The sequence below is a fragment of the Hemitrygon akajei genome, unplaced genomic scaffold (assembly GCF_048418815.1).
Source record: "Hemitrygon akajei unplaced genomic scaffold, sHemAka1.3 Scf000102, whole genome shotgun sequence".
Classification (NCBI taxonomy): Eukaryota; Metazoa; Chordata; class Chondrichthyes; order Myliobatiformes; family Dasyatidae; genus Hemitrygon; species Hemitrygon akajei.
In genome coordinates, this window is record NW_027331988.1 from 1,122,892 (window position 1) to 1,136,973 (window position 14,082).

Sequence of the window (14,082 nt, forward strand, 5' to 3'; positions counted from 1 at the left end):
TCTCTCTCTCCCTCTCTCTCTCTCTCTCTCTCTCTCTCTCTCTCTCTCTCTCTCTCTCTCTCTCTCTCTCTCTCTCTCTCTCTCTCTCTCTCTCTCCCTCCAACATTACAACAGCAGCTACCCCAACCCAAACTGAACTGAACTCTGCATTATCTTAAGACTTTTCACTTACCCCTAGACGTTGAGAGAGCTTGGTTTTGATTTATATTTCCACACTTCTGTATATACCATTGCTAACCTGTTTTACATGTTTATTTGCATTTTATTGTACTGTTTTACTTAGTTTACTAATAAACACCTTTAGTTATAGTACCAGCAGACTCCAACGTGATATTCCATTTCTGCTGGTTTGGTAACCCGGTCACGGGGTACGTGACACCTTGTTAATGTCAATGTAGGCAACTATACCCACATTCCCCTCATCAAGCTTCTCGATAACGTGCTTAAAAATCTCAATAATTTGATTAAACTTGACTTGCCAGGTTGACTATCCCCCATCAAAACCAGTCTTCCGAAATCTTATAAATCCCCTTTCTTAAAATACCTTCCAATACACACCAAACACTGATGTTAGGATCACATGCTTATGGAATTCCTTTTTATTTTTTCAGACTTTCTAACACAAACGAGCAAAATTAGCTATCCTCTCATCAGCTGGCATATCACCTGTATCCATGGGCATTGTAAATACTTCTGCCAGTGTTCGAGCAGTTTCTACACTAGCCTCCCACAGGGATTGAGGGAAGAGCTTGTCAGGCCATGGGGATTTATCCATTCTAATTCAGCAAGCACCTGTTCTGTTATCCGTACACAATCCATGACTTGACTAAATTTTCCAGACTTCAATTGTCTCTGTGTCTATCCCCCAAGTAAATACAAATAAATATCATTGAATTTCTATCCGATCCCTTTCCGTTCCTTGCCTAGATGAGCACGCTGATCATCAGGACGTATTTTATGACAATTAATTCGGAGTAAGGAAACCGCAGGTTTGCTCAATAACTTATCCTGCCACCAAATTGTTTGTAATCCATGGAAATGTGCTTATTATAGTTGTTGTTTTAAAAATTCACAATGGTGATTCTGGAATGAAATATTTTATGTATAAGGAGCATTTAGTGTCTCTGGACCTGTTCACAATGGAGAGGCTGTGACTCTGGGAACATAAACGTCAATGAAATCCTGTGGTCTTGATAGAGTGGATGGGGACAAGATGTTTTCAACAGTAGGAGAGTGTAGTAACTAATGTCACAATCTCAATCTATTCAATTGTATCTGGGGACCTTCCCTTCCATCATGCTGTCCAGTAGCAGAATCTGACTTGCACCTGTATCAATGCTTGGGGTTGACAGTAGTTATAAGTTATTTGCAGACACAGGAATATGATGGAATTTTTGCAACTCGTTTGAACAAAGAAGGAAACTTCATGGTTATCACCACAATGCATTATGTGATGTCATTTCTAAATATAGCAGACATGAAATTTAGAACATCGAACAATGTGCTTTGATTTTCGACCGACTTTTGCAATACTAAAGTTCTGTAGAGATGATACTACCAACGGATTTACTGGCTGCACCTCGAGACAGGGTTAAATCAACAACTGGAATGTTAGCTTCCTCATTACGAAATGGCTGAGTGTTCGGTATTCATCCTTGTCATAATGAAACTCAGAGCATGTGAGGTCGAGTTCCTTATTTCCTATTTTCCGTTAGTTCTGTTCAGCCACTTCCTCCATCACCAGGGTAACAGCCCACCAGAGCTGCAAGGAGTGTTGAATATTTTGTCGCTCTCTGGTCACTGCCCCTCAGCGGAGAGACAGTGGCCTCCGGAGATGGTGTGGTGGCGAAGGTGTTTTGAACATTTATTGTTTGGAAATATGATGTGTGTTTTGGAATGAAGAGATACCTAATGAATGTAAGGATTGCATTTACGCAAATCTATTCAGTATGCCGCAAACATCTTGCCATCAGTCAATATTTCTACATTAAAAAAAAAATTCGTGCACTGAGATTCCAGTACTTTATTTGCAATTTTATATTAAAACCATTCTGTTACTGTTATTCCGCATGAAATGCCGTGGCAGATTGCGTTGCTCCAGATCCCACTCAACATTAAGACAATTAACAGATGTGCTCAATATAACTGCTGGAGACACGAAAAAATGGATCCCCACCCGTTGGTGACCCACGGACCAGACTTCCCGCCCTGTCAAAGCATCATCATATTCCTGTTCCATTGTGAAACGGAGGGGAGTGTTCGTTTTAGGTCTGGGATTAGCCGAGACCTCTCAGCATATTACAACTAGAGTCCTGAGAGAGCTAATGCTTTGGCTATTATCCTGGGATGTGGACTCCAGAAATATGCAACCTGCTGTGTTAGGGCTTCAGCCAAGGTTTGTGCTTCTACAGATGGGGTTGGATGTTCCTCCTTCTGCAATGAAGCAGAGGTCTCTGGTCGGATGGCTGGATATCGGTTGCAGGGAAATGACGGAATATACCATATAATATCAATCATAGTGACAATCTGCTGAAGGGGCCGAGTGACCTGCTTCTGTTCCTGTTGTCTGTGTGCATAAAGAGAAGGAATAACCGACCGTTCTTGTGCCTGCAGGATGTCCCTGTGGACGTTATAAGGACAGGTGCTTGGAGCCCAGTTGTTCCCAAACTGAGTGAGGCTTTATAAGGCACTAGTGAGGCCTCAACTTGACTATTGTGAACAGTTTGGGGCTATTTATATAAGATAGGATGCGCAGGAATTAGGGAGGGTTCAGAGAAAGTTCCCAATGATAATTCCGGGAATGGAAGGTTTATCATTTGAGTGACGTTTGCTGGCTCTGGGTGTGTACTCGCTGGAATTTAGAAGGATGAAGGAGGATGTCATTGAAACACTTCGAATGGTGAAAAGCCTAGACAACGTAGATGTGGAAACCATTCTTTCCATGGTAGGGGTGTTTAGGATAAGAGGGCAGAGCCTCAGAATAGAGGAATATCCATTTATCACAGATAACTTTTTTTAGCCAGATGGTGGTGAATTTCTGGAATTTGTTACCACAGGTAGCAGTGGAGGACCGGTCGTTGGGTATATTTAAGGCACAGACTGACAGTTTCTTTCTTGGACACGGCATTAAGGATTACGGGGAGAAGGCCTGGGAATGGGGCTGAGGAGGAGAAAAAAGGATCAGCCACGGTTAAATTCGATGGGCATTCGATAGCCAAATGGTCTAATTCCTCTCCTGGGTCTTATGGTCTTACGGAATCTGTATATTATTGTCGGGTACTAAAATTTAGTGAAAATCTTGTCCTGAAGATCATCTATACAGATCAATACCCTACAACTGTACATTGAGGTGATATAAGGCCAAACAATAACATTGTAACAAACCATTATGGTCAGAGACAATGAGCAGTGCAAGGTTGACAGATAGTGTAAAGTCACATCTAGTTATACTGTGACTTCAGAGGTCCATCATATTACATTGGGGAATGGTGAAATTGTTAATAACAGCGGAATGGAAATCGCCCTTGAGCCTGGTGGTTTGTGTGTTAAGACTTTTGTACCTTCTCCCCGATGGGGAATGTGTGCGAAGTGAGAATGTCCCAAGTTGTGGGGCTGTTTGAATACACAGCCTGCTTTACTGAGGCAGTGGGAAGTGCAGACAGAGTCTACAGACAGAGTGTAGACAGTCCATAGAGGGGAACTTAGTTTCGGCGATGTGCTCGGCTGCGTTCACAGCTTGCCGCCGTTCCTTGCAGTCGTGGGCAGAGCAGCAGCCGTACGAAAGTGTGAAATATCGGCACTGGATCCTTCCACGGTGTGTTGAATAATTTGGTGAGGGGAAATACATAAGTGACAAATTTCCTGTTGTTTGTTCAATCTTTGTCATGTTGGGATCTTTTATACAGTAGTATGTACTGTTAATGCAATATCTGTGATTTGCTGCAGGACCATCAGAGATCGTCCTAGATCCCCAACTCGCACCTGGCTCATGCCTTCATTCCCTGCCCAGTTTGTTCATTCTCTGTCCAGTCTGTATCCCACGGTATCAATATATACCAACCATCTTGTTCAGCCTCTGTCCAGCCTCTGTCGACCATATCAATGATTTATATCAAGCATCTTGTTCAACACTGACCAGATTGTAACCGATCACCTCAATGATATATATCAACCATCTTTATCAACCTCTGTCCAACATGGATCCCAGCCCCTGAATGATATATATGTCAGCCAACTTGTTTAACCTCTATCCAACCTGTATCCCACCAATGATAAAGTATCAACATTTTTTTCTCCTACCAATCTCTTCATTGTGAAGTATTTTACCTCACTGAGTTATCTCTGTAATTGTTTTTGTCACCTGGAACTACCAGAGGATTAATTGAATACAGCATGAGGCAAGGTAAAGGCAGCCATTATAATTTTAGTTTCAATATCACAAAATGGCAAAGTGTTAATCTTTGACTGATGGAGACTCTCAGCATTTAAAGATCAGTCTGTTATTTCCTTTTATGGCCATCTTTGGAGCGCCACTTTCTCCGTTGCCAGGATAACAGCCCAGGGGATCTACAGGGAGTGGTGTACATTTTTTTCGCTTTCCTGTGTTAGAATGAAGAGAAAGATAATGAATCCTGGCATCAAATTTCTGCGGTTTTGATCAAGCTGTCACGAACGTCTTGTAATTAGTTAATAGTTGTGCACCATTTGAAGTAAAAGAGAAAATGCTGCGAACGTTCAGCAGAACAGCAGCAACTTGGACAGTCCCATTTCTGATACTGGGTCTTCCACAGTTTCGTTCTCCACACATCCAATCTGATATATTGTACCGAGTTTCCAGCACTTTAATGTCAATTTGAAAGGGAAATCCTGTTATTCCTGTTAGCCTACAGGAAGTGTGACGGCCAATTGTGCTGGGCAAAATCTGATTTAACAATAAGATAATGATAAAATGTGTTCAGTTTACCTGCTGGAGACAATGTGAAACGTATCTCCGCCTGCTGGTGACCCACGCCCAATGTTTTCCAGCCCGATCGCTGACCCAGTCAGAGGAATATCAGGTTCCCGTTCTACCACAGGTTGATGTCGGAGTGTTATTTTTTGAATTCTGAATGGCCGAGACACTGCAGCATGCTACCGACAACAAGGAATTCTGGGCGAGTTGCCTTTGGAGCTGTAACCCTGGGAAACACAGGGCATATGGACCTGTCACTATCTGGGATTTGGCCCAGGATAGTACTTCCACAGATGGGGCTGGGCATTCCTCCTTCCACAATGAATCAGAAGTCTGGGGCAGCTGGACATTGGTTGTGGGGAAAATCCCTGATTACACCACTCACTGTGAGATGTGGGGATGATGTGCCAGGATTCGGGGATCGGTAAGTGACAGGTTCAGCTCTTTGACCCTGCGAGGTTCGGTCCGCGGATATCAGCTTTTGACCCAACTAAAATGAGCTGCTTGGGCATATGTGGTGTTGAGCGAGAATTTCTGTACTGGGCTCAGATGCTTGTTTCTGAAGTACCTTTGGAAGCAATGACTGCTATTCTAATGAGAGAATGAGTTCCTATTCTATCCCTCACAGGGAGAGGAGGTCATTAAATGTTTGCAGCAGTAGAATTGAACCCAGGAGATTCAGTGTTCAAACCTTGTTTGGATTTTTTCCCTCACTGTCACCTATGTGTTAGCCAATGGTTCTGGGCCTGTGCTCAATGGATTTCAGAGGGACGATGGTGGGGAGGGGGCGGGGGGGAGAGGGGATGTATGGTTAAGTAAACTTACCAGATTCTGAAAAGATTGGATACAGTGGACATGGAGAGGATGTTTCTATTAGATGGAGAGTCTGGGATCCGAGAGCACAGTTCCAGAATAAAGAAGCTTCCCATTAAAACTGAAATGAGAGAAAAAAAATCTTCGGACAAAGGGTGGCTGTTCTGTGGAACTTGTTGCCACAGAGGCCGGTTGAGAATGCCACTTGCGTGTATTTATGGCAAAGATTATTATATATGTGATTGCTAAGCAGTTTCAGGGTTACAGGAGGAAAGCAGACTATGGTGTTGGAATAAAGATCAGCCACGGTTGAATGGTAGAACAGTCTCGATGGAGCTAATCACCTAATTCTGTTCTTGTGTCTTTTGTGTTACCATCACTGAACGATGGTTCCCTTGTATCCTATATCAGGTTTTGTGATATCTGAGGTACAGTTAAAGATTTGTTCACAGAGATCGTTAAATTTGTCTCCAACTTTTTAAATCTCAGTGAGTTTTGTGTTTTTTTTTTGGAATATTGAGCAGAGATGTTTTGTTCTCCTTTGTATTCTTAACGTGCATCATTATTTCTCTGGTTAAAGTTAGACTCGCCGTGAGAGAAGGAAAGCCCACAACTGGAAGCAAACCACGACTGAAGATGCGGGAACAGCAACAAGTGAACCAGCCCGAGGATTGAGAGCATCAACTGGAGAGAACCCATCTGACTCGGAGATTCCAGTGATTCAGTCAGGAGAAAGGTTGGTGAGTCTCATTTACTCAGACACTGGTCTTTTAGACATTACATATCTGTACACAGGAAGGTAGGACATCGCTGGGGTGAGACTGACTGTGCCTAGAAGTACCAGTTATGCCTCTGTTAGCCTCAGTTGCAATCACTGCAGGCCTAGTAAGGTGTCGTCAGCAGCCCAGCTCTTTGAAGCCACTCACATTCCCTCAGTGTTTGCTCATTTCAAGGTCTTACATGTTCTGAAGTAGTTTTTGGTCAGTTCTGAGTGTGGAGAGGGAATCAGAGGGGTTTGTTTATACTTAATATCTTTCAAAAATAGTAATTGCTTGAATTTACTTGCTGCCGACTTACTAACCACACCCTGTACCTTCTCAACCAAATTATCGATATACACAACAAGTAGGAATGGGTGTAACTCCGGGAACATCACTAAGCACGGGACTCAAGTCCAAGAAACAACTTCTCACCGTCAACCTCTGCTTCTTACAAATAATCTGTTTGCAGACTCTGGGGCCCTGTAATAAACTCAATGTTGACAGCAAAATCAGACAGTAACTAATCTAAAGTGACTTGTTGCTTCCTGAAAGGACACTTATCCTGTCTGATCGAATGGGAAAGATCCTCCTTTGTTTACAACTTGATTTGCATAGAGACTCATCCTCTCCGATAGCGGTGCGACCGATATCCCACATGACCTCAAACTCCCCCCACCCCGCCAATAGCCCCACATCCTTCCCATCGCTCACCCACAACCGCGCACGTGGACAGATCCCCTTCACCCACATCCACCCTCTCAGCTTGGGTACCACAACTAATAGATCCCACATTCCCGGCTCGGGCTCAAAACTGAAACGAGGGCTCTCCAGTCGTCTGGCTCAGTCCCGGCCCTAACCCACTGCAACCGACCTTCGACTTACATAAACCCGAGATCAGCCCCTTCCTCACCGCCGCCTGATCAGGAGAACCGCCGGTATCCGCTGGGTTCGGCACTGTGTTCTGATCTGCAGGAGTTCCCCGCGGCGTCCACTGTGGCAGGACGTCCGAGGCACAACAAAAAGTATTCGGCTGTTCGGTTCTTTCACTGTAAGACCCTCCAAACCTTACACCAACTCCATCCAACCACCTCTGGGCGAACTTTAACGACCAGCAAAATAAACCCTCTCATTAATCAGCTATCTGAATGATTCACTCAATTTTATAGGGAAGGGTACCTACACTATCAGGGTGTTTAGATTGCCAGGAGTCTGCAAGGACGAGAGATCTTCTTGTTCATGAAAATGCTAAAGAGGGAGACACTACACTGACTGAACCACTCCTAATCGGATCACCCTGGAAAGTATTCCCCAGAATCGTTCAGATTTTTGTGACTCAACTCCAGGCAAGCACCAGACTTCCCACTCTACCACCAACATGGCGGATCCTGGCACCTTGCAGAGAACTTTACATCACACAATGTTGGACTCAGTGATGAAACCCATTAAGTTCCTTTGTTCACTCCACACAGAGAGTGGTGAATCTGTGGAATTCTCTGCCACAGTAAGCAGTTGAGGCCGGTTCATTGGCTATATTTGAGAGGAAGTTAGATATGGCCCTTGTGGCTAAAGGGATCGGGGGTATGGAGAGAAAGCAGGTACAGGGTTCTGAGTTGGATGATCAGCCATGATCATACTGAATGGTGGTGCAGGCTCGAAGGGCCGAATGGCCTACTCCTGCACCTATTTTCTATGTTTCTATTTTCTATCATTAAAAACGTCCATTAAACAGCTTTTGAATACAATACCCGCATGTGACGTCACTCTGGCGCCCCACATAAATCCATAAGATATTGGGGCAGCATTAGACCATTTGGCTCATCGTATCTGCTCTTTTATTTTATCATGGCTGTTCCAATTTTCCTCAGTCACAGTCTCCTTCCTTCTTCCCGTGTCCCTTCATGCCCTTGTCAATCAAAACTCTAGCAACCTCTGCCGTAGATATCCATAAATACTTGGTCTTCGCAGCTATGTCAAAGAACCCATGGCAAAGAACTCTGCAGATTCATCACTCTCCAGCTAAAACAATTCCCCCTCATCTTCGTTCGAAAATGACGCCCCTTTATCCCCTTTATTTTGAGGCTGCGTGCTCTAGTCCTGGACTCTCCCAATACTGGAAAACTCCTCTCCACATCCACTCGATCAAAGTCATTCACGATTTGATAGGATTCAATGAAATCATCCTTCATTCCTCTGAATTCAGGTGAATACAGGTCCAGCGCCAGCAAACGCTGTTCATATGACAGGGCATTAAATCCTACACTTATTTTCATGAACCTCCTTTGAACTCTCTTCAGTGACAGCACATCCTTTTTGAGTAAAGGGACCCCAAACTGCTGCAATAATCCAAGTGCTTTATAAAGTCTGTAGCACACGCTTTGCCTAGTGGCATGATCTTGGGGTGATCACCCCCTGCCCGGCCAAACTTTAGAATTTTCGTTTGGGTGGATGCTGTGTGAAGTGTCCCCGGTGTAAAATAAGTTTCCTGAAATAACAAGCACCACACAATATGCGGTTAAATGATTAAGATTTTATATCTGTCTATGGGGTTAGTAGAAAAACAAAATATGAAATAAAAAAGCGCCAATAATCTTATTAAACAGTTCAGTGCACAAATCGCTGGAGCTCACGGATTTTTCATCACTGCGCCTCCTTCGATCGTCGTCGACCAATGGGCTCCAGCCCAGGGCCCAGAAGGTCAAGCAACTCAGCGACTCCTCAAGTCGCGTCTTCTCTCTCCATCCTCCTCGCGCCTTCTCCCCGAAGCCTGCACGAACTGACACCTTTCAGACAGAATAACATCTCATCCATTTGTTAGCACTGAATTCCAAAGTCCTGTTATCAGTTATAACTCAAACATGCTGACACAGACAACACACTACCTCAGCAGTTAACATTACAGGGAATCCATTTTATTAGCCTTAACGGTTAACATAAAAGAAAACCCCTTACATCCGCCCCTCACCAAAATGTAGTCATGACGTCAAGATAATTCTCCAAACCTTCCTGACAAACACAAAACCCAATCCAGGTGAAGAACACAGTGACGCAACTTCCCGAATGGTAGACACCATACCCTGGTCCCCAGGCAGTTCATAGGCCAGCCTATCCGTGAGTTTCCTAATACTCAGAAACCTCCGTAGGCCTTGAACTAACCCTTCAGGTCAAGTCACTTTCATTATCTTTTCGACCATAACTGCAATGTACAATACATAGTAAAAATGGGACAACGTTTTTCAGGCTCGGACTCCACTGGGAATCTACTCTACTCAATCTAACACTCATGCACCCTGCAACTCGGAGCCTCCTGTCACGTGTCCAGTCCCCGCTGTCTTTCCTTCAGGGCCATGCAGTAAACCAGGCTGCCCACAGCTAGCATCCCCCCCTACCTGACTTGACTCAGAATAAGGGCCAGGAGTCTCTTCCTCAATCAAGGGGAAGTTAGCGAAAGGCAACATGTACCACACCTCCATCTCATCATCCTTCGAATCCATATTCTTCTCCTCTTCCAGTTCTTCAGCCCGGGCCTGATATTCCTTAATCTTCCTCTGAAGTGTAACAGTGAAAGATTGTTTCTCCTCCAGTTTAGTGTCCACTGAACGTATCTCCAGCTCCTTCTTCTTAATGATTTCTTCTAGGTCAACTTTCAGTTCTTCCATTTCATTTAGGCTGTCAGTGATCATCTTCAGGTGTCCTTCGAACCTCCGCTTCGTTCTTTCGAGATCTGTCCGCAATTGCTTCACCTCCTCTGAATTGTATTCAGTATGTCCTCTCCGTGCCCTCCGTTTGTTGCTGGCCTTAGTCAGACAGCTTCCTTTGTCTTCCCGAACTTTCAAGTCTTCTAATCTGTTCTGAATCAATTTCCCCAGTCTCTGCTTATCTTTCTGAAGGTGGTTATTGTTTCATCTGTCTGGTTTAATTTTTCAGTAAGTGACAGCAGATTCTGCCCTGACTTCTGCTTCCCCGTCGCCATTACCGCCCATTTCAACGCCAAGAAGTTCAACTGGTGCTTTGGGTAATTTCTCTCGGAGGACGACAAATTCTGATAGACAAACTCCACATGTCTCAACCCGGTGCCCTGATCCTGATTCGGGACGCCCCCTAAACCGTCTTCACTGTCCGTAGAAACCAGCCCCGGCGCCTGGATCAACAACTTTATCGACTGAAAAGCTTCCTCAAATTTCTCAGTCCATTTCGGTCCAAAAATCTCCGACGGGGTTAAATATTCTCCACCCTCCGGTCCTTTTTCCCCCTCGCTGTCTTCCCCAATGGAAGGCAGCCACACAGAGGCGGATTCAAGGGGCGTCTCACTTTAGCGTAGCCCCTCCAATAATAACCGCAGAACTCCTTGAACGGGCGCAGAACACTCACAGGCTGGGACTTTTTGCAGACCAGGGAGTTATAACTCCTTAGCTCCTAGTCCCACCTACAATAACTTCGCTTCATAGTCTTCCAAGGCAGATCCAAATACATAGAACATAGAACAATACCGCACAGTACAGGCCCTTCGGCCCGCAATGGTATGCCGACCCTTAAACTCTGCCTCCCATATAACTCTCAACCTTAAATTCCTCCATATACTTGTCTATGCCATAAGGTGGGAGTTAGGAACGGACCCAAATGCAAGACACAGACACTGAAGTACTAGGGAGAGGACTAGGTGTATCAAGAAAGCAAGGGAACTAGGGAAGAGACGGTACGTTGGACAAGACAAAGGCCCTGGACAAGACTAGGGGGCAGGGCCTGGGCTAGGACTAGAGTAGGAAAGTGGGACCTGGACGAGGAACTAGGAACTGGGAACTAGAAACTAGGAACCTGGACAAGGACTCCGAGCCAGAGACTGGACCGGGACCTGGAGCCTGGGTCTTGACTCGGGCTCGGACTCCGGATCCAGGCGAGGACTGGATGTGGCAAGGCCACAGGACTGGACGTCGGGGCAGAACGCGGGACCCCAGGGCTGGACGTGGACATGAAGCACAGATTAGGACGAGGACATGATGCTCAAACTTGGTCTTGATCAAGGGAGAGCAGGAACGCAGAGATTTGTTCGAGGGAGAGCAAAGCAGAAGAGGGGAGAGGTGCAGATGGACACGGACACCGGCCCTGGACGACACCAGGACTCAGGGCCTAGGACTTGGAGACTTGGACACGGTACCGAACCACCTCGGAATCTTGGACATGGTACCGAACCTCCTCGGATCCTTGGTCACTGAATGGAACCTCCACAGAGCCTTGGACTGGAGCACACGAAAACAGAACACAGAGCCGGGACCCCTCCTTCGGAGCAGGACGTAGTGCCGGGCTTTATACAGAGTCAGGACCCCACCTTGGGGACAGGACATTGGGCCGGGACTCATACACGGACCCTAAACACAGGGACACAAAGAGACAATTCCCAGCTCAACGATAGATAGTTCCTTCTGTTGGCGTGGCAAGGCTCCAGTCTCACACCGGCGGCTGAACTTGACGACGATACAGGCGAGGACGCTGGCGAGGTAGCCGGCAAGGCTTCAGGCTTGGGTAGCCAGGACGGATTCAGGCGTGGGTTTCCGGCAAGGCTTCAGGCTTGGGTAGCCAGGACGGATTCAGGCGTGGGTTTCCGGCAGGGCTACAGGCGTGGTTACTAGGCAGGGCTACAGGCGCAGGTTGCAGGATGGGCTTCAGGCCACGCTTCAGAGGGAAGGAAGAGAACAGTCCTACCTCAGGGTAACGGCAACGACGGCCTAAATTACCCAATGGAGGCAAGGACAGGAAGGAAAAGATCTTACGGCAAGGTAACTGCAAGAGCGGCCTGCCTTACCCCACAGAGGCGAGGACAGGATATCGACGAGACGAACCAGCAACCACACTCCAACTCAGGGCTAGTTATATTCCAGCCCCAATTTGAGAATCAAGTGCTTGTGATTAAGACCAACTGAAACAACGCAAAACCAAAAGACCCGTAGTCCGGAGTCCACGGACCGGACCGTGGACCGGAACGCGGACTTCACAGACCGGACCATAACAGTCTAGTAGTCTGTTAAATTTCACTAGTGTATATGCCTCCACCACTGACCCAGGCAGTGCATTCCACGCACCAACCACTCTCTGAGTAAAAAAAAAATTCTTCTAATATCCCCCTTGAACTTCCCACCCCTTACCTTAAAGCTACGTCGTCTTGTATTGAGCAGTGGTGCCCTGGCGAAGAGGCGCTGGCTGTCCACTGTATCTATTCCTCTTAATATCTTGTATACCTCTATCATGTCTCCTCTCATCCTCCTTCTCTCTTCAGAGAGTAAAGCCCTAGCTCCCTTAATCTCTGATCATAATGCATACTCTCTGAACCAGGCAGCATCCTGGTAAATCTCCTCTGTACCCTCTTCAATGGTTCAACATCCTTCCTATAGTGAGGCGACCAGAACTGGACACAGTACTCAAGTGTGGCTAAACCAGGGGTTTATAGAGCTGTATCATTACCCCGCGATTCTTAAACTCTATCCCTCGACTTATGAAAGCTAACAACCCATAACCTTTCTTAACTAACCTACCTGCCTATGAGGCAACTTTCAGGGATCTGTGAACATGTACCCTCAGATCTCTCTGTTCCTCTACACTACCAAGTATCCTCCCATTTACTTTGTACTCTGCCTTGAGATTTGTCCTTGCAAAGTGAACCACCTCACACTTCTCCGGGTTGTACTCCATCTGCCACTTCTCAGCCCACTTTCGCATCCTATCAATGTCTCTCTGCACTCTTCGACAATCCTCAACACTGCCCACAGCACCACCAAACTTTGTGTCCTCTGCAAACTTGCCAACCCACCCTTCTACCCTCACATCCAGGTCGTTAATAAAAATCATGGAAAGTAGAGGTCCCAGAACCGAACCTTGTTGGACACCACCAGTCACAACCCTCCAATCCGAATGTACTTCCTCCACCACGACCCTCTGCCTTCTGCAGGCAAGCCAATTCTGAATCCATCCTGCTAAATATCCCTGGATTCCATGCCTTCTGACTTTCTGAATAAGCCTACCGTGTGGAACCTTGTCAAATGCCTTACTAAAATCCATGTAGATCACATCCACTGCACTACTCTCATCTGTTTGCCTGGTCACCTCCTCAAGGAAATCAATCAGGCTTGTTAGACATTATCTGCATTTCACAGAGCCATGCTGACTGTCCCCGATCAGGCCATGATTCTCTAAATATCTTATAATGAAATGGGGACTTCATTACCCACCGATTCTGCAGCTGTAATAGTATCCTTGACAAGTGATGCCACCCTTCCTCCCCTTCCCCCCACCCCTTTTAAAACACTGAAATCCAGTTATATTGAGAATCCATTCCTGCCCTGGTACCAGCCAAGTCTCTGAAATGGCTACTACTTCATAAATTCATGCATGTATTCAAACTCCCAATTCATCACCTTTCTTCTTGATGCTTCTTGCATTGAAGTACATCTGACTCAGGGTTTCCATTGATTCAGTCAGGAGAAAGTGTGGTGAGTCTTATTTACTCTAACACTGGTCCTTCAGACATTAAATTTTTGTACCATAGAAGGTAGGAAATAGCTGGAGTGG

General features: G+C 45.9%; 1 long non-coding RNA gene across 2 annotated transcripts in view; it reads left to right on the forward strand.

Annotated features, from left to right (window-relative positions):
- The window catches only part of LOC140723160 (uncharacterized), a 33,978-nt gene that overhangs the window by 14,156 nt on the left and 5,740 nt on the right, over positions 1–14,082 (forward strand). Inside the window, exon 2 of one of the 2 annotated variants that reach the window (XR_012097824.1) lies at positions 6,345–6,504. This is a non-coding gene — a long non-coding RNA (uncharacterized lncRNA). The remainder of the gene's footprint in view (positions 1–6,344; positions 6,505–14,082) is intronic. The other variant, XR_012097825.1, reaches the window with a different exon arrangement.